Source organism: Leopardus geoffroyi, chromosome D4 (genome assembly GCF_018350155.1).
Source record: "Leopardus geoffroyi isolate Oge1 chromosome D4, O.geoffroyi_Oge1_pat1.0, whole genome shotgun sequence".
Lineage (NCBI taxonomy): Eukaryota > Metazoa > Chordata > Mammalia > Carnivora > Felidae > Leopardus > Leopardus geoffroyi.
Genome location: NC_059342.1, coordinates 51,930,934 through 51,957,661, shown reverse-complemented (window position 1 = coordinate 51,957,661; position 26,728 = coordinate 51,930,934). Strand labels below are relative to the sequence as shown.

The 26,728-nt window shown below is 35.5% G+C and overlaps 1 protein-coding gene across 5 annotated transcripts in view; it reads left to right on the top strand.

The window, feature by feature from the left end:
* The window catches only part of LINGO2 (leucine rich repeat and Ig domain containing 2), a 1,160,577-nt gene that overhangs the window by 456,323 nt on the left and 677,526 nt on the right, over positions 1-26,728 (top strand). For all 5 annotated transcript variants that reach the window (XM_045468931.1, XM_045468928.1, XM_045468930.1 and 2 more), the window contains one exon: positions 17,448-17,536. The gene's annotated coding sequence lies outside the window, so the exon portion shown is untranslated. The remainder of the gene's footprint in view (positions 1-17,447; positions 17,537-26,728) is intronic.

Below are 26,728 nucleotides of genomic sequence, written 5' to 3'. Positions count from 1 at the left end.
TGCCCAAGCAAGCTAATTTATTTCAAACTTGTGAAGCTTTGTTTTGATAACTTCGGAGCTTGTTCTTGGCTCAGTGCATGTTTGACTGAGAAGTCTTCCCTTGTAAGTGCTCCCTTTTGTCACAACAAATGCTATTTAGGGAACTAATGAGCTGAGATCATAAAGTGAATCCTTAAAGGAGTTTAATAGGGTCATTGTGAGACACTCTGCCAGAGGTAATGTATTTCTGCCTTCCAGTGTTTACTGTATTTGCAGTGAGTATGTATGTGAAGGTTCAGTTTTTACCATATGTGTAATTATAGGAATGAGCATACAACTGTTTTAAAGGAGGAGGTTTGGGTTCAGAATTTCAGGAGCTTGTTCAAAGTTAACTGATTTTTTTTTTTTTACAAGATTTTACTTTTTTCCATGCTTAATGCAGCTGACACGTCTTTCTCCTTTTTCCCATTCACTGAGTCCATGCTAATAACTGTAACCTGGCAGCTTTTCGTTTTATGGCTTTTGGCATAATCATTATATCTTATTACAATAAAACTATGTTATTGTGCAACTCTGTTTCAGGAAGTCAGAAAATAGAATCGGCATCAAAATATTGAACAAAAGCCATACCTTGTATGTTTCTACTAAAACAAACAAACCAGAATAAACAAAAATACACCATAGTTGTATTTAGTTTGAGCCTGCATGGATTTATTGAGTGTGTATCTGCAAAGAGGGTGCAAAGATTAATGTGATAGATTGCATAACAGGCACATTATAGAGTAAGACAGATGTGGGAGCAAGAGAGAGAGAAGGAGAGAAGGAGAGAATGAATGACCTACATATGTTCACTCAAATGAATAGTGAGGAGAACTGTATGATGAACAAATTTCTTTTTTTTTTTTTGACAAGACTTATGACAGAAGAGCTTCCAGCATAGTATTCACGATAGCCTCTGTTTCTCATAATTTCTGCCTGTAGCATTTTAAAAATGACAAGGAATTTCACTTGATCTGGCTATTTAGGATTACCATTTGAAAATTCAAACATAACAGTGAAAATTAACTTGAGGCCAGTCTTAGTTATAGTGAAAATTAAGCCCTACCTTATTAAAGGGAGTAGTATAAGAATTTCAAAAATGCTCCTTCTCTAGTACAATATCATTCATAATTCTCCTCTATATAAAGGCCAGCATGGCTTTAAATATGAGTTGACCTGTTGTCTAGTGTATAAATAAGTCACTGTTTTCTAACCTGTATGGTTACCCACCTTCCATGGATACTTTGTGGGTTATAATGATTCCTCTTAATCAAATTTTATTTTTTTCATCATTGTCCAGGTGCATTTCTTGGTCATCTTGCCTACTTTTCCTCCCTTGAATATGGCCAATGATGTAGATACCTGGAAAAGTAGTGTAATGGCTCACCTCTGTTAAGATGAATTATAACTATGAGTGCAATACAGGATTTGAAATGACACTTGTTTTAAAGGTATCTTTTTCATATATTCAACATGAATTTCACTGTTTTAAAATTAGATCCTCAGTGGTCTGTGGATCTTTAGACATTCATATCACTGGAAATGATTATTAAAATCTGTTCTGTTAAAATCTAAGCCAAGAAAAATGAACAGACTGAAATGAATATTCCAGCAAGCATAACTTATCGGACAAAAATGTTCAATGGGTGTGAAACTGCATTTCGAGGTTTGTTATTGTCTGTAGAGGGTGGTAAAGTATAGGATTAGGTCTAGAAGTTAACTGTTCATTATGGATAAAAAGCATAGTCCAAGATTAATGAACAGGTGTTTTCCATGCTATTTATATATCTATGTAGTTTGAAAACAGTCCCATGATTGTACTCTTATGAAATTAAATGTTATTTGAGGACCTTTGAATATTGATACAAATTTTCCACCTGGTACTTTAGCCAAACATTTGCACTATTAGTGTTCAGGCCAATTTTGAGCTCTTAAAAGCCAAAAAAATTTAGTTTTCTATTTTAATGAGCTCTTTTGCACTATAGTAATTTTAAAATGTCGGTTTAATCAATAATATGTACAGTACCAAAGCCTTTGGGCATTTAAAATGTCAGTTGTTTAATTTTGAAAAATGGATATTGCTCTTACAAAATCATCTGGTCAAGCATTTGCATTATATTACACTTAGCACAGAGACTTACATTGTACTTAGAATGTCTTCATCAATTATATCAAAAAGATATAAGGCTTGGGGATCTTTACATGTAATATCCAATTACCAGATCTTGGGGCCTGATTAATTTTACCAATTTTTTCTCCATTCAGTGCAACAAAATGGCAGAAGGAAAGAGAATTAAGCTGCCATAAAACTGTCCAAATTATACAACTAGAACTTTTGGTTATTGATTATCTCTTTGCATCCCCTCCCCCGTGGTCAAATTACATGCATGTGTATAGATAAAACTTTATCATACAGGTTCACAACCCCCAAGCTGATGAATTCTAGAATGTAGGCATGACTTTTAGTATTGACTCTACAGGTAATGGTGTGAGTGGTCATAATAGAATTGAGGAATGGTAAGGAAATCTGTATGTGTAGACTTGTACACCTACACACACACACACACTCACACAATAAATAAAAATAAATAGCTAGATAATTTGCCACCAAATTTGTAAAGCATCTTTGGGATCTCCAACTTAGAATGTAAGTGAATGGGAAAATACAAAACTCACTTTAAGGAGTTCTAAGACAAGGGGGGTTCAAAGACAAGGGGGTCATTCTCCAAAATGACTAAAACTTAGAAGTAATGGAAGGTCTATATGAAAATCAGTTATGAGAGACATAGGATATATGATAGCAAAACAGAAAAATCTAATAGATTTGAAATAAAAGCCTTAAATGAAAGGAAAGTCAGGATCACAGATCTTTCTCATGTCATATAATTCTTATAAAAACAGAAATTTACTTAATGGTAACTAAAAATTGTTCTGGAAAGGATATCAATTTCTATGTTATTGTAATGGTAATTAATAAATAAAGCCATCAGTGAACACTTACTATTTACCAAACACTGTGCTTTGACTGTGCATAAATTAATGCCTATTTGATAGTATAATTCCTCATTTGAATATGAAAATTTTATGACTCACAGACGTTAAGTATCTTGCCTAAACTACACAGCAGTAAGTGGTACGCCTGAGATTCAAACTCATGTCTATCTGAGCCTAACAGTTATTCTCTTAATCATTGTATCTACTACTTGTCCTCCACCAGGTGCCACAGATGTCAGGGATTCATGTCATTTGATTACTGGTATTACTAGTAGCAGCTCCCTTTTAAAAAGAGAAAAGAAAAAAAAAAAATACCAGCAAGGAGCCACACTTCCATCATTTGCACATTGCTGTGAATTACTTTCTGAGAGTCTTGTCCCTTTTGTGAGAGCCAGGGAGCAGAAAATATTTAAAAGAGCCAGATTAAAGATAATGGTGATGCAAGAGTGAAAAAGATAAACTTTGAAGAACTTTATGTCGGCTGAAATTAGCTATTTTTTAAATTTATTCTATGCATAAGAGAGGAATAAAATAACTTAAGGGGTACAGAAGTTGGTTTAACAATGTAGAAGACACACCTGAAACAAACCTAACACTGTGTGTTAACTATACTGGAATTAAAAAGAAACAAAAACAAAACCTTAGGGGTACCTGGGTGGCTCAATTGCTTAAGCATCTGACTACTCAGGTCATGATCTCATGGTTCGTGGGATCAAGCCCTGTGTTGGGCTCTGTGCTAACAGTGCAGAGACTGCTTTTGATTCTCTCTCTCTGCCCTTCTCCCACTCATTCTCTCTCTCTCTCTCTCTCTCTGAAAATAAATAAACACTTAAAAATAAAATTAAATTAAAATTAATGAAATTTAAAAATGCAAAGGACAAAAAATTGAAAGAAAAGAAGCAAAAGTTTAATACATCATTATATGTATTTAAAGAGTATGAGTACAGGGCGCCTGGGTGGCTCAGTCGGTTAAGCGTCCAACTTCAGCTCAGGTCGCGGTCTTGCGGTCCGTGAGTTTGAGCCCTGGGTCGGGCTCTGGGCTGATGGCTCAGAGCCTGGAGCCTGCTTCCGATTCTGTGTCTCCCTCTCTCTCTGCCCCTCCCCCATTCATGCTCTGTCTCTCTCTGTCTCAAAAATAAATAAACGTTAAAAAAATTAAAAAAATAAAAAAAGAGTATGAATATGTAATAGCAAATGTGTTATTTGAACACGTGAGGAATGGCTGCAAAGAGAGGGAAAAGGAAGGAAAGAAGGAAATACGTTAATACTGGTTGAGCGTCTTCTATGTGATAGCACGCTTAGATTCTTCCATATGATCTCTACAGCAAGCGGAAGGGAGTTGACATGCTTGCTACATAGCAGATGCTGAATGACTGAATGACAAGACTTCCTTTATAAAGCTTGATTGCATTCTACATCTGACTTTTCGGTTGTATAACTACATTATGAACAATTATTTCATCAGCAGACAATTATTGAGCCCTGGTTATGTGGTAGATGCTGAGACAGAAGCATAGTAAGTTACAGTTTAGGGATTAACAGCTCAATATTATATAAACAAATACTTACAATAAAAGTGTCTCAAATTGCTTAGGGGAATAAAGGAGGGAACAGACAACATTATTATTGTTTGGGGTTGGAGGACTTAGAAAGCCTGACTTAAGGAAAAAAAAATGCTTAGGATCTTTCCATGAAGAAATAATGAAAGGGCATTTTTAGTAGAAGGGTCACAGTGCCAAACCAGACAGATGTTGAAGATGTGCCCATCTAGCGATTGGTATGTACTTCACAGGGTCAGGGCTGGCATACAAATCATGGCTAAAATTTTATGTAAGCCCATTTGTCTTGCTTTAGTGATAATCTCTGAAACCTGAAGAGAGATTGTATGACCTCAGAAATTTCTTTTGGCCTTTAGATTCAATGGACAGTAATAAGAATGATAACAGCATATTAAGTCTTACTGACTTAATATGAAGAAGCATATTAAGTCTTATTGACTTAATATGAAGAATGGTAACGTAATGGGGAAAGTTTGGGGTAGAGCATTAGGACATATATAATTAAATGGTATAAACATTGGAGCAAACCAGACCCTTTTTCAGAAGACCTATTTTAAAAGTGAGACAATGGGGATTGAGGATGTTTGAATTCAACTCTGCCTATATTCTTGGGGTTTGAATAACTACTATATCTAGGTCATTTCTGCTTTCATAATTGAAAAAAAAGTAAAATGTAATCATCAGTTACAAAAGGAAGATATCAGAAATAGATTCTAGTATGTCTTGTCATGGGGATGGGTTCTTTCTGTTATTATCTCAAGAAGCGGTGGTGGGAATACTCGGAATCATTCTTTTTAGCTGTTTTCCAATTTTCATCACTCTACCTATTAACTGAATAATTTACATCAGAGAATATGTGTTTTGCTACCTTTAGTTCAAAGATCTCTTACCATAGCTTTAATTAAAATTTACTTTTTTTCAATTCCTGTGTTTTTAAAATCATAAACACCTATCTGCTTTAGAAATAGAATCACTTTTCAATATTAAGTTTTGATACAAAAATTCTACATATTATTTAATATGATCATTTCCTATTATTAAGTATATTCAAAACTTAGCAATATTTATAATTAACATAGTTCCATACATCCTTTACAAATTATTGTAAATATATGGCAATGTGTATAGAATGAACACATTTCCCTAATGCTTTATTAATTTCAAATCATATTTCTGAGGACACAAAGTATAGACTCATGACTATAGAATTATATCCATAATAGTGAAACTGTCTTATGAAAGCACCTGGCAAAATGAATAATGATGTAAAGAAAAGTTTCAGGAAAGTAAATTAAAACCTCCCCAAGATCCCTAAGCAATATCCTGTATTAATAAGAACTATGTAGAAAGCCTAAAAGATGACCTATGAAAATTGAATCCAGACTTTGGTTATGCTTCTTTCATTGATAAGTTACTTTGCAAGAAGTGAAAAATTAAAGCAAAGATTTGACAAGGCCACCGACATGCAAGTAAGACATAGGCCAATGAATGTGAGACAGGCTCAGGAAAGGTCAGTGTTTGTTGGGTTCTGTGAGCTCCTTTCCACCCACATTGGTCGCTTCCAGGGTGGTAATGATGTTCCAGTGCTCAGATGAGGGGGACCATCATGAGTTCAGGGCCATTTCTTACAAAGGGTCACACCTCTCCTTTCTTGGGCAGCAGACAGCCTCAGGTTTCAGTCACTGCAGGAAGGGGCTGAATATAACCACTGTGCTCAAGTATTGGCAACAGTGTCCTCTGAGGATGAAATGAGTCAGAGAATACTCATTACAGGATCAGGAAACCTAGGTTCAGCTCAGCTCGCATTAAGCAACTCATTCAGTCCCTCTGGATCTCTACTTCCTGATGTGTTCAAATATGACTTGGGGCCAGATCATTTTATGGGTCCTTTTAGAATAACATTATTTTATGGGTGATTGAGTCATAAACTTTCACTGAGGAGAACCTATTTCTCAGGAGTCTACCCTCTACTTCATAATCTTTACTGTAGATTTTTCTTTCAAAATTCTCCAAATACTACTTAGGCTAAACTATTATAAAGGAACACATTTTGGGAATAGTACTGAATATGATATGGTGCTTTTGAAGAAATAGGACTCTGTCTGGCTTAGGAATTGACTCATCCAGTGCAGATCTGACCTTCTACCTATGGATTGTCAGCAGCAGCAACCAGGTGTCTATTTCCCTAGGCAAACACATTACACCCATCTCCCTGTCCCTCTATCCTTCCTGATTTGTATTTTTTTCCCCATTTCCCACATCCCTTTTTTCTCTATATGCCTTCTGTAGAGGGCTCAGGCAGTGATGATAAGATACAGAGACTGTGCACAGCTAGTTGGAATGTCTTTTGTGAAAACATCACTGGATGGGGCTGGATTCTGCTATCTTGTCCCTTTCCCAGAGGAAGAACTTAAGTGGAGTTGTCCTTATAATCATCTCATTACCAGCCTTCCAACAACTTTGTCAGAAAAATCCATGATTGCAGAAAAATTCAGACTGAGTTAAACCAACAAACAAGAACAACCTTGAGTTCTGGGATCAGAAACCACAAGGTTTAAACCACGGCTCTGTTACTTATTAGCTAAATAAGGTAGGGAGATGTGCTATTGAATTCTGAGTCCAGGTGTCTCATAAGAATCATGACCTCATGAGTTAATAGACAAGGTGTAGGGTACCTGGCACACAGTTTTCACATTAGAATGTGATAAAAATTCTCCTATATAAAATTGAGGTATGCAGGCAATAAAAGGAGACTTCCTATTGTATCTGAAATAGTAGTTTGATATCTATGTTTTTTTTTTTTTTTCCAGGCCAGCGACTTGCCCTGTTTTCCGCCTCAGTCTTAATCCCTTCCCAAGGCATTTATTCAATAAATGTATAGTGAATAAAAGAATTGTTCAACAACATCATTCAATATATTTTTCAATATCTTATAAAAGGAACAATATCTGTGTCAGAAGAAACTAGGATTGATCCATGATTCAAAATGACTGGAGGTTCAGTTCTTAAGTAATATATGATACCTCTGCTCTGGTATTAGGGAAGCAAACCAAAGGATAAACACAAATGCTGTCAAAGTGTTTGCTAAGATGAGTTGTAAGCTAGAAGACATTAAAAGATGAAATGAATATTCCTAAGAAAGCAGGAAAAAAAACAACAGGATTTGATATGCACACTGTTCTTTTATAATTTTATCCTCAAATCTACATTAAATGGTGGTTGTAAGGGTTGTGAACTCTAAGTGGCTAACATCATTTATTGCTGTAAGAGTCTTAAGATTCTTTTTTTTTCCCAAGGAATAGGATAGCAGTAGTTTTCTAAAAAGCATCAGCAGGATATTTTCATTGATTATGTCTTAGAAGGTTTAAAACAACAATTCAAAGAGATCAGAACCAAAGTTAGAAGAAGAATTTTGTGGGAAAGAGGGTTTTGAGATTTTCTTGGTATAAAAGCTAGTCGTGAAGAACTGTATTATAGCTTTGTTAATAGTGAGGAGATATTTTTTTTAACCCAGAAATATTTTATCAGAACTTTTTCCTGAGAGTCATTAAATTTTTTTTATCCACTGATAGCCAATCAAGACAGAGATGAAAGGGGATGAAACAACTTCCCAACATTTTTTTTTCAAGTGTTTTAGTCATTTCTCAAATACCTTTGAATTGAGAAATAATTAAATGGATACAATATTAAGATTTTATTTGGATCTAGTCAACTTTCCAAACAAGTGAAACCAACTGAATTATCCCTAAGTCTGTGTTGTATAATTTTATGGATATCAGAGACCCATGTGCCCAAAGATGGCTGATCTGTATTATTTTCTGTATTTTTTTTCAAATTCTTTCTTCTGCGCATTCATAGAGTCATGCATTTATTCAACTGATTTATTCAATGGGTATTGATTGAGCTCTTCCTAAACTAAGCACTGTTAGAGGAACCAAATTTATGATGGTAAGCATATAACCATGGTTCCTGTTCACCTTGAATTGGCATGCTGATGAAAAAGGCAAATATAATCAATATAATTTCAGGTAAATGTAATTATAACATATATTATAGGTATTTTTAAACATAAATATAGAGAAATATAATTTCCCTGAATAATGGTAGCTCAGATTTAATGTCATTGTTTAATGTGCCGGGCACTGTTCAGGGTGTTTGAATGTAACTCACTTAGTCCTTGCTACTATCCTTTCAGCTAGATAGTGTTGTATCTCATTTTATACATAAGGAAACTGGACCACTTGGGTGGCTGAGTCAGTTGAACATTCCACTCTTGATTTCTACTCAGGTCATGATCCCAGGGTCGTGGGATCAAGTCCCGTGTTGGGCTCCACGCTAAACATGGAACCTGCTTGAGAGTCTTTCTCCGTCTCTCTCTCTCTCTCTCTCTCTCCCTCCCTCCCTCCCTCTGCACCTCTCCTCCACTCTCTAAAATATAAATAAATAAATAAATAAATAAATAAATAAATAAATAAAATGGAAACTGGAGCATAGCAAGGATAAGCAGCTTCTCCAATGGCAAGCAGTCTGGCAGGTGGTGCAGTGAAGATTCCAAATCTACTGAAGTGTGCGAATAAATCTTGTGCTCGAAACCACTACATTATTGTGAAAAAAAAAATGTCAGGGCCAGAAAACTTGAGGAATCTGTAGCAGACTGTCAGAAGGGATTCCCATTTAGAATGAGGTAAATAGTTAGAAGTAACTTCAAAGCTGAAAACTAAGGTGGGAAGGAAATAGCTAGACAAAGACTGGGGAGAGGACTAATAGAGGAACAGCCCATGTCAGGGCCTTGAAATGAAGCTACACTTCTAGCAGAGATGGAGTGCTAGAAGTGAGGTGAGTGAGTGAGAGAGGGAGAGAAGGCCAGGAGGTGAGACTGGAGAAGTCAAATGTGGCCCAAAGGGAAGGAGTAGAGAAAGAGAGAGAGACTGAGATTGATGGACAGAGCGAAAGAAAGAAATATAGTCTCTAAAGTACAAAGGGAAGTCATTATTTATAGAGAGACATGATCTAATTTATATTTTAAGATAACTCTAGCTGGAAGGTAGAAAATGGATTGGAAGGGCAAGAGGACAAGTAAGAAAACCAATTAGTGGACCCTGAGAGTAACCATGGGAGCAGTGGCAAGGAAAGAGAATAAAATGTAGATAGATTCAGGGTGCACCTGAGGAGGTGAGAGAACCTAGGACAACAGTTTGGACTTTTGGGTTTGGATTTCTGATGTACGGTATTATTACCTGACATTCTCACCATTAGGATTGCTATTCTTAATTATGACATTTTATCTCAAAAGCCTCCATTAAAATGTATTAATAGTGGGGCGCCTGGGTGGCGCAGTCGTTTGAGCGTCCGACTTCAGCCAGGTCACGATCTCGCGGTCCGTGAGTTCGAGCCCCGCGTCGGGCTCTGGGCTGATGGCTCGGAGCCTGGAGCCTGTTTCCGATTCTGTGTCTCCCTCTCTCTCTGCCCCTCCCCCGTTCATGCTGTGTCTCTCTCTGTCCCAAAAATAAATAAACGTTGAAAAAAAAATTAAAAAAAAATGTATTAATAGTAACTGGAATCACATTGGATTGTTTTCATTAGTTTATTAAATAGAACAAGAATTTAATGAATATGAGTTAAGCAGTTGCAAATGGAACACAAGAGCCCAGGAGACTACCTGTGAGTGAAGGTGAAGAATGGGAGGTGAGAATCCAATGAGATGTCTACTGAGTTTAGACTAGTCCACTTGGTAAGTGTGTTTGGAGGTGGCAGTTCCAGCCAGGTTTGCAGAAGTGTCACTGCTTACACAAGTTTCTCAGCTTATTCATTAATTCACTTACACAATAAATATTTTTGGATACTGGTTTACTACATGTTCAGTACTCTACCAGACATTGTGAATATTTGGTAAACTAGGTAGGAGTGGCCATGCCTTTAGAAAGATTTAGCTCTGTCAGTTTTCACTCACCTGTTTGTGCCACCCTACATGAACTTCTATGGCTTGATTATTTATTTATTTATTTATTTATTTATTTATTTATTTATTTATTTGGATTAAATGTGGTGAAGATGGTTAAGGAAAATTTTTGTACATACTGTTAGCAGAATGCCATTATTATTATGTTGTAATAAGAGATATTATTGCATTATTGCTAATAGCTCCAGCTCTGGAGTCACACACCTAGTTAAATGCCAGCTTTGTTAATTACTTCGTTAGTTAATCTTTCTGTGCTTCAATTTTCCATCTTTCAATTGGGATAGAAATAATATCATTTGATTGTTGTGAGAATTAAATGAGCAAATATATGGAAGGTACTTAGAATAGTGCCTGGCATATGGTAGTGTTCAGCGTCTATTTGTTATTATTATTTTAATGTATATAAAAAACAAAAATGATCTAATATGTATATGTGTGTGTGATTTAAAGAGATAGATTTTTAAAAGGTACTTTTTAAAAATGTTTATTTATTTTTGAGAGAGACAGAGTGTGAGTGGGGGAAGGGCAGAGAGCAATAAGGACACAGAATCCAAAGCAGGGTCCAGGCTCTGAACTGTCAGCACAGAGCCCAACACAGAGCTCAAACTCACAAGCAGTGAGATTATGACCTGAGCTGAAATCAGTCGCTTAACTTACTGAGACACCCAAGTGCCCCTAAAATATATGCTTTAAGACCAAATGCAATATATGGTTTATTAAAAAAAAAATTGCAGCTGTAGTAGAATTTCAACTTTTTAAAAGTTTAAGCACAATGAAAACTTTTAACTTGATTGACCTAATAAAAAGATAGTAGTGTAGTCTTTTTTTTTTTTTTTTATGCCTTTGGGTTTTGAAAGATTAAAGCAAATAAAAATACCGGTATCTCTACCATGCACATCTCTCAGAAAGTCAAGAACAAAAGGAAATGTAAGTCACCAAAGCATTCCAGAGTGAAGTCCTTGTCATTCTTTTGGGAGCCACCAAACACAAAGCAGTTTAAAATTAGGCAGTTGAAACAAGGAAGAACCAAAATTCCTCCTTTTATCACTGTTCTTTTCTGCTGAAGAATAGGTGATGTGCATTTTATACTAAAATAGGATTTAGTGTACTGAGCTTGCAAGATTCTCTTTTGGCATGGTCTAGGGCAACATGTGAGTAGAATCTCAATAGAGTGATTCAGTCAAGTAATAATGTCATTATGTTTTTTTTTTAATTTTTTAAATTTGGAAATATGTTTACCTTCAATATGAAAAAGTTTTATTGAATTCCAAAGTCAAAATTACTTAGTGAATTTCTTTCTTCCTTTTTTTAATGTTTATTTATTTATTTTTGAGAGGGGGCAGGAGAAGAGAGAGAGGTAATTCCAAGCATGAGAGAGGTAATTCCAAGTAATTCCATCATGTCAGTGCAGAGCCCGATGTGGGGCTCAAACTCATGAACCATGAGATAAGGACCTGAGCTGAAATCAAGAGTTGACTTTAACTAACTGAGCCACCCAAGCACCCCTAATGAACTTGTTTCTGCTTTCCCTCTATATTCCTTCTATTGCTTCAGAAAATAGTATGGCTAATTTACTATATTAGAATTATGAATTATATAGCTTAATTCTTAGTATTAGCATAGGTGTCTTGTGATATTAGAATTAAGAATTATATAGCTACTGAGAAAGGGGAACCCCTTAGCACTGTTGGTGGGGAAAAAAAAAACGCTGCATCACTTTCTAAGCCTCAGTTTCATGTTTGCTAAACGACAGTACTACCTACCTTCTATGATTTATCTTATGATGAATGTATTAAATTACATTTTAAAGCATCATATTTAGGCTCATAGTAGACAGGTTATTTCACTTCTTCCTTCTATTTTATGACCAGAAAGAAAAAAAAGTTAATAATATGAAGAGGAGACAGATGTCCTACAATAATTCACAACACTTGGTCTTCTCTCTGTACAATTCTCTCCCTAATGCAGGGTGGACCGTTCTTTAAACCAAAATCTAAGCTGTCCAACATGTTGATGAGACAGTAAGTCAGAGGCTGCACACCACTTGGATCCTCCTTAGGTAGTGCTGGATTATTTGTTTTAAGGGATCATCCAAAAAGTTAATTTCTTAGAACTTTTCACTGTGATGACATCATCTTCTCTGTGTTAATTCCTTAGATGTGGTCTTCTGTGAAAGTTACAACAGTAACCAATAGATCATCTTGGTTTATTAAGTGAGTGTGTATATGTGTATATGTTCTTAAATATATCAATAATTAGGTTGGACAGAGCCCACAGACTATTGTATAGTAAGTATAAATAACGGTGAATTAAAAAAATTAGTAAGTCAGTCAGAGATTTACTTTCCTTTTAGGAAAAGATGCCATATACTCTCTCTATATTTCCTCTGAAAAAGCCTTCTCCCATTCCCCCCAGTTTGAGATAAAGTATGACAATCACTAGAAAATGTTGTAGAAGAGGAGAGACAAGAATGGTAAAAACATCTGATTTTTCATTTAAAGCAAGGATTTTCAAACTCTTCCCCATAAGGGTGTGTAAAGATAGAAATGTAAATCATAACTGAGGGTATTTATACCTAGAAATACTGACAGTGTAAGTATGTATTTTTCCCTCAAAAATAGCATTGAAGTTCCAAGAAGGCTGTTATTTTTTTATTTTTTTTGGTATCCAAACTCTCCTTAGCACTACACCATAAACCTAAAGGGTATTTTTATCCCAGTATGAAGCCATTTAAAATATCGCTTATCCTTGGAGGTTATCATACTCGTCTCTAAAAGTAAACAAAACAACAGTTATTCTTTTACAAATTACATTTACATATATTTAACATTGAAGTTAAAGTCACTCATTCACAAAGGCGTTAAACCTGCCCGGGTTGTATCTTAAAAATATTAATCCCTATGGAATTGTTTCGGCATCTTCATCGAGGCTTTTTCACATTTTTTTTTCTTTCTTCATTATTATATACTCCTCTTAGTAAGATTTTCTCTATTTTGTAGACAATAATAACAGTAACAGCTGCTCTTTAATTCCTCACTGAATTCTAGGGACTGGGGTAACTGCATTGTGCTTTAATCCCCACATTGATCCCCTGCTGCACTTACAGTCATTATTTGATCGGTATTGCATACCCATTTGGGATGCAGCTGTAGTATATAACCATCTCATTATACAAAGATACTAGAAATGAGGGTGGCAATATCATGTAGTAAGGAGGAAACAGACTTGGAAGCCAGAAGGCCTGGAATATTGTTTTATTTCCATCAGTAATTAATCACAGGATCTTAGGGTGGGGGGAAATGACATTATTTTTGTAGACTTAAGGTAAAAAAAATTGCGTGTATATTTTATGAACTGTTTACAGTTTTCCCTCAGGGTTATTAGGTACACTGTCTGCTTTAAGTATGATTTTTATCGAGTGTCCTATGCACGTGCACTATTTTTTATTTTATTTTATACACGGATGGGTGTTTTTGTTTTTGTTTTGTCTACTAAATGCTTGCTTGCAAATACACATTCATCAAGTCCTCATTTTTTGTGTTCTAGACCTTATCAGCTATCTCAAATTGTGTGCCTCAATCAAAATGTTGAGGGTATAGTTCCTCACATTCTTTGTTTTGAATTCTGTCCTCAGCTCAGCTGAGCCACATCGACCAATTCTTATGAAAACGGTTTTTCACAGTCTACTTCTTCTTCCTCAGAACAATAGCTTCTATTACTAATATCTTTTTGCTCTTTTCTAAATCATTTTAGTATGGAGGATCTCCCCAAATTAAGATGAATGAGTCACCCCACCCAGGACCACATTTGGGCCTGCATTCTTCTCTCATATGTTAGTGTTTGGTGTAGAACGTGATGCCCCGTTATTATAATCATTGATTGCATTTTTTTTTAAATTTTTTTGACGTTTATTTATTTTTGAGACAGAGAGAGACAGAGCATGCACGGGGGAGGGTCAGAGAGAGAGGGAGACACAGAATCTGAAACAGGCTCCAGGCTCTCTGAGCAGTCAGCACGGAGCCCGACACGGGGCTCGAACTCACGGACCGCGAGATCATGACCTGAGCCAAGTCAGATGCTTAACCGACTGAGCCACCCAGGCGACCCTGATTTCATTTTTTAGTAATTATGGCTTTGCATTTTTGTGTTTCAGTGTTCCATTAATAATAACCCAGAAAACTCGGAAGGAATTTCAACTTCAACAATTGTACTCCTTCAACTCCTACCAAAAAAACCAAAAACAAACAAAAACAAAAACAAAAACAAAAAACAAAACAAAAAAAAAACAACAGACATATGCACTTTTATGGGTTTTATCAACACATTTCCCCCCCCGCCTTCTTTCTCCATTACCTTATCTGTTCCCAAATTTAACTTTTTTGTTTCCCATTTGGCAAAATAGTCTCTGTCTCTAATCCCTTATATCTAGTAGCTTCTTTTGCATTCATGCCATTTACTTTATTATCATAGGATATTTTTCATCTCCCTCAAGCAATATTTGGTCTTAATTAAAATTATCTTCTTTCAGCAAAATTAGGTAATTCCAGTGTGTGGGTTGAAGGTGTAATCCATATTCCTTCTTCCTTAAAGATGTCATAAATTTAATCTTTGAATGTAATCATAAGCAAAAGGACTTGTGAGGTTCCAGGATCATCCTCCCACCCCACTGGAATGCAAAAATACAAGTTTTAGGTAACTAGATAATGGATTTTATTTGGTAATTTTCATATCTCCTGTACATTATTAATTATTCAATAAATACCTTAAACATTAAAAGACACAAAATATTCAGAACTTAAAATTTACAATTAGTTGGAAAGAGCACTTTCTTTTATAGAACAGGCAACTTCCAAATTAGGATTTTTTTTTTCAATTTACGATTTTTATGCTGAGACATATGGTGTAGAAGACAATGGCTACTGTCTGCAAAGTGTGACACTGCATATATCTTATTGATTAAATGAGATGGGCATATGAAAACATCTATCATGGCACTTGTCACAGTGAGCCTTCAATAATAGTTTGGGTTGTTTGCTGTAGAATTATAAATAACAATGAAAACAAGGCACACAATTGTGAATACAGAGTTAGAAGGTGATGAGGTATTGGATTAGTTGACGCGTTCTCTGGAAAGGAGGATAGTTGTGCAAAATGTCTAGACATTCATAAAATGTTATGCAGCCTTCCTTGGTATTTTACCATTTGCCTGGCTAGTTTCCTACTATTCTGAATTTTAGAATACTCTCTTTCCTGCCAAAAGTGGTCAATGCTTTCCTTTACAGTTTGTTTCTCCCTAATGTAAATGTAGTTTCTTATCTCTCTCTAGAATTTAATGGGACATATTACTTACTGTACAGAATTTATTTGGCTAGAAAGCATCTTTTCTTCAAAGTTCTAATACCCAGTAACTGACAAAAGATACAAAGAAGCACATACTGAGGGATCTAGCTTATCCATCTTTTTATCTATCTATCCATCTATGTTATATATGAATATATATGTCTTTATATCTATAGGTACTAAATATGCCTATGTGGTTTTCAATAGTAGCATTTAGGAAAATTGAGTTGGTGATGTAATTTGTATGAATTCAGCCCTTCTTTTTGGTCACTGTTCTTTTGGTCACTCTTGTAATGTATTTAGAAGATGCTCATTTATTTCTGTTCTAATGTGCTACAGGTGCCTGGACAAATTATACTTCTCAGTTAGGAGTACCATTTCCCCACCATCTCTGTTCCTATCCTATCCTGATCTTTGTCACCTACTGGATTAGAGATTTTCAGAAAGGGTTTGGAGGGTAGGGGGCAGATGTCCATGGTACTGATACATTGAAATTTGTGCCTGAATTTAACAGTACATGAATAAGACTTATCATTGTGAGGGAGATGTAGGAGAGGAATGTAAAACATTTCCTGTTCTACCTAAATAGTATGTGTTTGAGAATGGAGAAGCAGCATTGGACTGCAGCTAAGTACCTATATATCTAGCCTATCACTGTATTTCTCTTTTAGCAAGTAGATAGGAGAAAATATGATTAAAAAGTTTCACCTACAAATCATTGAAACAGGTTGTGAAAGTTTGAGCTATTGTGTTTTTTTTTTCTTCTGTATATAGTGTGTGTTATCTAGAAGCAGAATACACTTAAATGCCTACCTATTGCTTATCAATGTATCAAGTGAATGACAGTCATTTCTCACATTATATGAATCTTTTCCAGGAAAATTAGGTATATGAAGTAAGAATACTTGCTAAAGCCTCGTAAATAAGTCAGTGGTAAAAACTAAACAATGAGATGATGCCCTCTACTACATGTAACTCAGCATTATGACTAGAAAAATATTTATTTTGGTCATGTCAATATAATTTAAATTACAAATGCCTTAGTTTTCACAGTATTACAGCCTCTCGCAGTAAAATAACATGCAATTGAGTGGTCTTATTTATTTTTTTGTGGTGTATTAGTCTATTTTAGTGCCTTGAAAGTCTCGGATGACATAATATTCATTGCTATATTGTTCATTTAAAACTGATAACATGGGGCGCCTGGGTGGCGCAGTCGGTTAAGCGTCCGACTTCGGCCAGGTCACGATCTCGCGGTCTGTGAGTTCGAGCCCCGCATCGGGCTCTGGGCTGATGGTTCAGAGCCTGGAGCCTGTTTCCGATTCTGTGTCTCCCTCTCTCTCTGCCCCTCCCCCATTCATGCTCTGTCTCTCTCTGTCCCAAAAATAAATAAACGTTGAAAAAAAAAAATTAAAAAAAATTAAAAAAAAAATAAAACTGATAACAGCTACATGTAGGGAGGTACTTTTTAAAAGGCATTGCGGAGTGATTATAAACATTTCATAGCTAATCAGTATCATTTTACAAAGACACATATTGGCTCTAAATGCACTCTTTCACCTTCCTTATATTTACAGAAATTGAAGAGTGCCACGGGAAGGCTGTATCACTGTATCATGAGCTTCTTGGGCTTCTAAAGTGTTGGATGGAGTTTTAATCATATGAGGTAAATACTAAATTTATTTTAATTATATTTTCAGGATGAAATGAAATGCCATTTCGTGTCTTCAGACTTTCTTTATAACAAGAAGGAAATTAATTTTCTTTTATTTAATCATGCATTTAATTAAGTAGTTCCTCTGGTTTGTTAGCCCCAAAGTGACCAGGGCCTATGACATATTGACAATCCCCTGTTAGGCTTATACATTTTTCTCTGTAAAACTATTATATATGTTATATGTGATATGTTTCTGACAGTCTGTATACCATTTTTATTTGTTTAAACTGATTTTTGCCCTTTTAAACACCGTGGTATCATAGTTAAATGTTGTAGTTTAAATGTTTTGCATAAAGTGTGTTAGTTAAAGATATTTACTTTATTAGTACTTATGACATGAATAACGATAGTGGAGGTACATTGCTATTAATTTGAAGTGGAAAGTGAGTTACATCTAGGTTAGGGTTACTTCTGGGCATTTTTTTTTTCTTTCATTTTGTTTTGTTTTGTTTTGTTTTGTTTTGTTTTGTTTTAGTCCTGGCAGACATAACATTAACTCATTATGTATTTAATATCTATATATAGATATAGATATAGATATAGATATAGATATAGATATAGATATAGATATATAGATATAGATAGATATAGATATAGATATAGATATAGATATAGATATATAGAAATATACATATATATGTAAAAGAATAGAAACTACTTCATAGCCTTTTAGTGGCCTTTGTGTGTTGGTATAGATAACTTTCTTTTCCCTGAAAAATCTCCCTTGTTTTTCTATCTCCTCTTTCTCTGCTGGTGGCAGCCATTTACCAAGTATTACAACATGGTTTTTATTTTTTATTATTTTTATTACTATTATTTTTTTGCTTTTAATTGTTAGAGAGCAAATTGAGGCATTAGCAATCACTGCTTTCTGTTCATTACAGAGGGATGAATTAGGAATTGAGATATGTCCAGAAAGATAAGTCTTGACTGCTGACTGTTAGGAAAGTCCTCATTTAACACAACTACAGGGAGACATGTGGGACTGCTTGCTTATGTCCTCATGAAGACCAAAAGTGAAACAAAGAACATTTGCTTCTGAAAAAAATGGGTTTCCTAGAAAATAGATAGGCTTGCTTCCAGCACTCCTTCACATGTCTATCAGACAAACAATAATAGCAAGGAAAGAATGCCTTTGCGTTTAGTTTGCCAATAGTCTACCAGGTACAAATGGTAGACACACACACACATGCACATGCACACGCACATGCACACAAATGCACACATATGTTTGGGATGATGTTTTGGGGCCTACAGGAAACTGACACTCTCTGTGGACAGAAATATAGATTTAAATGAAACAAAATGTATTTCAAGGAGATATTAAACAAGTATAAAGTATACTGAATTGGTGAGGTTTTTTTTTTAAGCAATAAAGCTATCATCGACCAAATTTAAATTGATCAAAAAGAATAAAATGTTGCTATTTGCAATGTGGATGGAACTAGAGTGTATTATGATGAATGAAATAAGTCAATGGGGGAAAGACAAATATTATATGATTTCACTCATGTAGAATTTAAGAAACAACAACAAAAAAAGACAAACATAGGGGAAGGGAAGGAAAAATAAAATAATATAAAAACAGAGAAGGAAGCAAAGCATAAGAGACTCTTAAATATAGAGAACAAGCTGAGGGTTGATGGAGGGGAGGTAGTTGGGGGATGGGGTAGATGGGCGATGGGCTTTAAGAAGGGTACTTTTTGGGATGGGTAGTGGGTGTCATGTGTAAATGATGAATCACTAAATTCTACATCTGAAATCAATACTGCATTATATGTTAACTAACTTGAATTTAAGTTAAAAAAATTAAATCATGAACTGCATGTTGAGACATATCATTCGCCATTATGTTGACTTAGATGAGATAATAGGGAAGGAACAGACAGTCATGTAAAAAGAATTAGGGAAAACTGTTCATTTGCTCAGCACAAGAGTCTGCCATTCATAGGTCTCTTCCAATCAAAAAAGAATATTCAATGGTACTTAAAGTATGATAAATGTAACGTGATTTGAAGACACTGTTAAATGTAATTGCTTCTTTGAATATTTCTTAGTATACTCTTTCAGTTATTTTAGGTGGCGTAAGTAATCCTGATAAATTAACCTATTTTTCCCACTCGAATTCATGTGAAGCTCTACAATGTATCTCTGATTGTGAACCCAGAGAATGCTGGATGTTCTTCAGATGTAGATAGTAGACAGAAAGTGATTTTATTTTTATCAGCAAAAAAATGAAAAAACACACTATTATTTTATTACATGAGTAGAGGTTATTTTAAAAATTAATACTTTATTTTATTTTGATGGGACTTTTAAGAGACATCAAAACCATATGGAAACTTTCACTTTAACAAAATTTTAAATTATATAACAAAAGCAGAATGAAAGCACAGATGCTGTTTCCTCTAGGTTCTTGTTCTAATAGTTAGGCTCATTTTTACTTCCATTTTCAGTCCCCACTCCCCTCAACACTGGCTCCTTCTTTGCACATAATCAAGTCTTCATCTAAAGTGACAAAGACAGATTTTAGCATTGCCTTCCTAGCACAGGTATTGAACTATTTACCTGTTTTTCATTACCATTCTTTATTTCCTCAAAATCTTTGCTGAGGTTTTAAAATTTATTTTCTCCATTCTCAAGCCATCAGAATATATATAATATACATACATAATGTAAATCAGTATTAGTTAAGGGTGAGGTAAATTATGAAGATAGCAGAGACATTTTTGTTGTTCAAATAAAATCATAGATTCAAGTTTAGAAGGTTAGTGTCATCAGTGTAATGACCAGTGTGCAAAATTGAAATGTGGATGACATTAATATGGACCTTTTGAACAGAGAAGGGGCTATAAATTAGCTTCACACTCTGAGTAGAACAACCCCAAAGCAAGTATGACCTGAGTCCACAGGTTGAAGGAGGATATTGATAAACCTGAGGATAACTGTCCAGAGCAAGCATGCTAATGAGAGAGTTTGAAAATGTGAAAGAATTAGATATGCCTTGTTTTGAGAAGAAAAGATGAACAAGTGTTAGAGATGATAATTCTCTGCAAATATCTGAATCAATGCCAGATGGAAGGGAGGTTAGTATTTACAGCTGTGACTATGAGGAAGGTCTTAAGACATTTGGGCCTACTGTGACCCAATATAGGAAATATTTGTAAAATAACATTATATGGATTTAAATGAACAAAAACTGTTAAAAATAGAATTTTTCCCCAAACAGAATGGGCTGTTTCATAAAGCATTAAGAGCCCGCCTTCTAGAGATGTCACCTGAAGATGGTTGGCTGGTTAAGTGCTTCTCATTGGGGATTCATGTATCAATCAGTGTTTGAAAAGATGACAGTTTGTATTTATTCCATTATTCTATCATTCTTTGATGGTCTTTTATTTGGAGAATAATCCTTTACATACATCATTAGTATTTATATACACCATTAATATTTTAATAAGTGATACTTTCTTATGCCCTATGTTTTCTTAATTTAAGATTATTTTTATATAAAGAAATTTTATTTAGAAAAAATGCTGGAATGGTTCAATTTTAATTGTATCACTAAGTAGAATATGGACTTGAAGTCAACTATTTACTCTGTTTTAGTTCATCTATACAATAAGGAAGCTAAGCAAATGACCCCAAGATTCTTTCTAACTCCAAAAATCTGTGAATTTCATCTATCTGACCAAAGTTGCCAATAGTGTGGCTGAATTTTAGTGGTTATAATCTCAGGCACAGAGAAGCATTCCTAGCTTCTCACTCACTGCCTGTGTCACTTTGGCAATTTACATCTCTGGGGCTTAGTTCACTAGTCTGTAAAAAGAGGACGTGAAATTACAGCTCATGGTGTGATATTGTTATGGACTCTCATGTGCTAATGATGGTAAGAAAGAATGGCTTAAAATCAGCCGTTACAAACTACAGGCTTTTCCAATCCACTGACTGTGAATTAGAGCCTAATAATTAATGTATCTACCTAGGAGTACATTTTATAGCATAGATTAAAGTTAAATTATTCTGCGGGTGCTTTATTTATTATTGTTTAATGGTTTTGGATTATGACTAGGGTAAGATATTAGCCTTTCTGTTAGACTTCTGTTCATGTATTAGAAAAAAAAACAGTTTCTGTTTTTGTTTTCTGGGGAAATCTAGACTTGGCCATAGATATTCCATTCCCTTTTGTGCTTGCTGCATAGGTATAATGTTAGCCAGTTTAGGTAAGTGTTCTGGTTGGGTGTCTTAGCTCCTGAGAAGATGCCAAAATTATGCATGTTTCAAAACCCATGGATATAGCCTTAATTAATAACACCAAATGTTTGTGGTATTTCACTCATCATACTATATATGCATCATAATTTCTGCCAGCCAGTGTCAACAAAATAGTGGCAAGAAATAGTAAATGATACAAATCCTTTTCATTCATCAGTGTAGCTTAAATTTTATCAGTGGATTAAACAAGACTATTAAAGTATTTGTATTTACTCTGTAGAAGTGCTTTCACTGGACCACAGCTTGAATCAATGCAATCGACTTACACTGATTTGTGTTATAGATGTTAGAAACCCATGCTTGCATTGATTGTTGTAATGTCATTCATGGTGTGGTTTTCTTCATCCTAAAGTTTCTCCATTAAGAAGATCATGGGACATCCTTCTAGTCTCAGCATTCCAAACACATGGCTGCTTCTACAAAGTTGTTTTTAACTATTCCAGTAGACCGTGTAATAGATTTATTTTCAGGTGTGTGTAGGGTACTAGGAAGCTCAAAACTAAATCTGTTGCATGTGCCTGGCAAGTAAACAAAATCCAATGGCATATATGGTAGTAATGCTTAACTGCTATGGGATTAGTGTAGGTGTGGATCTCATCTCCTTTATTGGGCTCTAAGGTAGATTTGGTCAAAATGTGACCTTATTTTTCTTTTCAGTGTTAATATCACGGTGTATTGTGAAGATTTAAAAAAAGATAACACTTAATATATTAATGTCCATTCTTGGTAAATGTTAGCTATTATCAATATTAAAATAGATTCCCAAGAAATTGTTCTCTTTCCACCACCCTTCTTGATTTATCAAAACACACATTCAAGCATGTATCCACTCAGTAAATATTTGTGGAGCACCTATTACGTTCACTTAGTACTCACATGTATATGAGGTAATGATACAGACAAGATCCTTATTGTCATTGAACTTAATGTTTTAAATGAGTGGTGTAGAGTATGGAGTTCATTAATAATAAAAATAAGTAAAAGAAAACATTCAGTAATGGTAAGTATTAAAACAAGTTGAGAGCCTGAGAAATCACTTGAAACTGTGTTGTTCTGAAAGGCTTTACCATAGAGGTACGTTTTAATTGGAGACTTGGGTGATAAGAAGGAGCCACCTGTGCAATATCTTCAGGAAGAGCTTTCAGAGAGGAGGAAGACTCAATTCCCGGGAATCGGAGATAATCATCTGATTGGAGAGATTCCAGGATGTTGCAGGGTAGCCATCCAATGAATATTTATGCGGGTGGGATTCAGTCCGTCTTCTCTTCCTTTCAAACTGGAAAGCTAAAGCCCTTCCACATGAAGGAGCTTGGCTATCTAACACACTCTTCTCCTTTTTTGTCTTATTTCCAATGGTAAACTAAGGGCTTACTCCCTAGATAGCTCCCTCTGACCTATTATTTTCCTTGAAAACATCCATTCTGATCAATGTAAAATCTATGATTTGGGCTTAAATTTAGAGTTGGGTAGCAGAGATCTCTGAGGTTTCTAACCCAGGTCCTGATTCTAGCCCAGGTGACCATAGTTGGCAGGTCCCAAAGACTATTAATAAGAAAGAGGAACTTTGCCCCTCTTTACCATTGTTCTTTGCAGGTAGTTCCCTTAGGAATGACCCAAAGTGCAGTACTGTTGTCTGAGAAAGGATTCCAATAGATCTGGATTCCCCCAGCCATAAGCTATTTGATTTCAAGTAGGTACTAACATTATCTCTGGCATTATTATATCTGTTCAGTTTTAAAATTTTTCCTCATTTATTTTATCACACACCAAAACAACTTAGTTAGCTATCTCAAATCCTTTAGGAATAAAACAGGATGCAATACACTCTCTCAATATAAATATTTAACTTCTGACTCCTATTTACCAAATATCTCATATTACCTATTGATAGCCTTTTTGCATCTATGAGTATCACAGTATCATTGTGCTGAATAAGGGACTTAAATACCTTTGGCATCTTTACTCTTTCCAGTTCAGATATAAACTCAGGTTCATTCTCCCAGGGATGCTGGTCCAATTTTTGTGCTTCTCTCAACCCTCAACTGGTCCTCATGCATTCCATGTGCATGGTAGTTGATCATTTCATGACTCAACAGTTATCTTCAGCGCAGAGCAGGCAGGGAAGGGAAAGGAAACTAAAATTAAGAATAACCTTTTAAAATGTTTTATGTGTTCTTTCTATACCCCTGTGTATTTTCAGTGATCAGTGTTTTATTGGAAGAGGTTAAAATATTATTAATATGTATGTTGAATCGGCTTCTCATGTGCTGCCTGCCATTCCCACAGGGCCACAAGGCATGGGGGTAGCTAATCAAAGTACAGCTGCAACCCCACATGCCTGCAGCATGATCTGTTTGTCACCAAAAAGGAGGCTTGAAATGAATTTTAGTGCCTTTTTTTTTTTAATCTGACAGAAATAATTCCTGTCTTTCATTTATCTCCTCATCTTCCCAAGTTACAGAAAATAATGGAAACAAATAGTAAATGTGAGAACTCCCACATTCCGATCCTCTATACATGCAGCTCTGTTAGTACTTTTGTATTTAAACTGTGTACTTCAGCTGCGTTTTCTGAGAAATCAAAGTGATCAAACGTTTCATTGCTAATGGACCGCAGTGCAAATAGGATAACATCATTTTTGCATCACCATTTATGTAACAACTTTTATAGAACTTATCAGGCATGGGCCAGGCACTGTTTTAAGCACCTTACAATATTTACTTAATTTCCATAATGACCCTATGAAAAGAAGTTTACTTTCCTCTTCCTTTAAAAAAAAAATGTTTCTTTATTTTTTGAGGGGGAGGGGACGCATGTGTGGTGGGAGGGGCAGAGAGAGGGGGACACAGGATCTGAAGCCGGCTCTGTGCTGACAGCAGAGATCCCAAGGTGGGAATTGAACTCACGAATCTTGAGATCATGACCTGAGCTGAAGTTGGACACTTAACAAACTTACCCATCCAGGCATCCCTATTATCCCCTTTCTGCAGAAGATGAAACTGAGAGCTGAGGAGATTAATAACATGCCGAAGATCACACAACTGATAAATACAATAAGTTACATAATAAGATATACTTAGCAACTAAGGCCTGCGATGGAAGAATATTTGAGAGCATATAGGCAGCAGTAACAATGACCTGGTCATTGCAGAGTGGAAATGGTTCTGTCTGTGATCTCTCTTCACAATCTCCTGTCACTTGATAGGTTATATGAGGAGGAATAATTTCAGAGATGGGTAGAAAGTGTACAAATGTGAAGTTAAGTGTGTTTTGAGAAAACTTGAGAGAAAGTGATAAAAAGGCATTGATTTCTTTTGCTTAGAGCCTAAATAATTTTGCCACCCCGTCCATATTTTCCCCTCGGAAAGGATGAGATGTAAGATTAATCCCAGCAGGTCTCTGCTAAACCCATTTGCATCGGGTGTCCCTCTGGACTCTGATTACATTTTGCCGTACTGTTGTGTGATGCCTAGCATCCTTGGAATCTTTTTATGACTCTGAATGCATGCTGTACATGTGATTTACAATCGCATTAAAAATGGTGCAGCACCTAATTAATTCACCAATCAGCTGTCAGAGACTGTGATCTTTTCCTGGTTCACTGTTGAGTTCCCTGTGGGAGCATCAGTATTCTGAGAGTGCCGTTTGCATTATGCCGTGTGTGGTGTTCGAGCAGAGAACTAAGTTATGCTGCTTGTTCGTGGAAAATATGCCATCCTCATGAGTGCCTTGATGACTTTGTTAAAAATACCTTCTGCCACCCCTGTTCTCTTGCTCTCATGAATACATGGCCCCATAGTACTTTAAGGTTTTCACAGTGCCATAAATTAAGAAAAGGGAGATCAGCACATTTCATTTTCATACCTGTGTATTTTTTCCCTTGAGTTTTTCTGTTTTATTCTTAAGCAATGTTACCCATTTACTTTTTTTAAAAAAAGAATTGAAAATCTATCTTCTCAGATTGTATCATCTTTGAAGACGTTAGCTTGTCTCCAACATTCCAAAATAAGGACATTTTTTGTACAGTTGGAATATTCATGACTATTAAGTGTTTCATGGCCCTACAAAGTTACAACCAGGTGAACATGTTGTATGAGTACATTCAGAGAAAAGGAAACATAAGGAGGAAAGATGTGCCGCTTGTAGAATTATAGAATCAAGTTTATTTTGATTGATAGATACTTTAATGTTTGCTTGACTGAGTTGTTTTTTTGTTTGTTTGTTTGTTTTTTTTTGCTGAGAAAAACACTATTCCAAAACATACTTGCTTAGTAACACAATAGTCATTTGATTATTTTTTATAGGTCTGTAGGTTATTGGGCAGTTTTGGTGATCCTAGGCTTGCCTGATTTTAGCTGAGCTGGCTCATGTGCATGAGCTCAGCTGTGCATAGGCCAGGATTGACCAGTCTAGGATAGGCTCACTCACTTATTTTGCAATTTTGTGACTAATGTGCTAGGAGTGATTGGGCCACATGTCTCTATCATACAATTGATTAGCTTGAGCAAATTCACATAGCAGACAAAGAATGAAAGCATTCAAGACTTCTTGAGGCCAATGTTTAGAACTGGCCCAGTGATGCTGTTACCACATTCTGTTGGCCAAAGCAAGTCACAACCTGGATGAAAGGAGTAGACAAATGGATTCTACCTCTTGAGAGTAACTACAAAGCAATAGTCCAAAGGGAGTGGATATATGAAGGAGAGAGAAATTAGGGCAATTTTGCAGTCTATTACACTTAACTACCTGGCAGAGTTTAATGTCATGTAGACCTTCCTTAGGTTTAGTTTTGCACTGTTTTCTAATCAGGCTGCTTCCCTAATCAAAAACAGTTCTCCTTCTCAATTTGACAACACCACCCAGCATCAC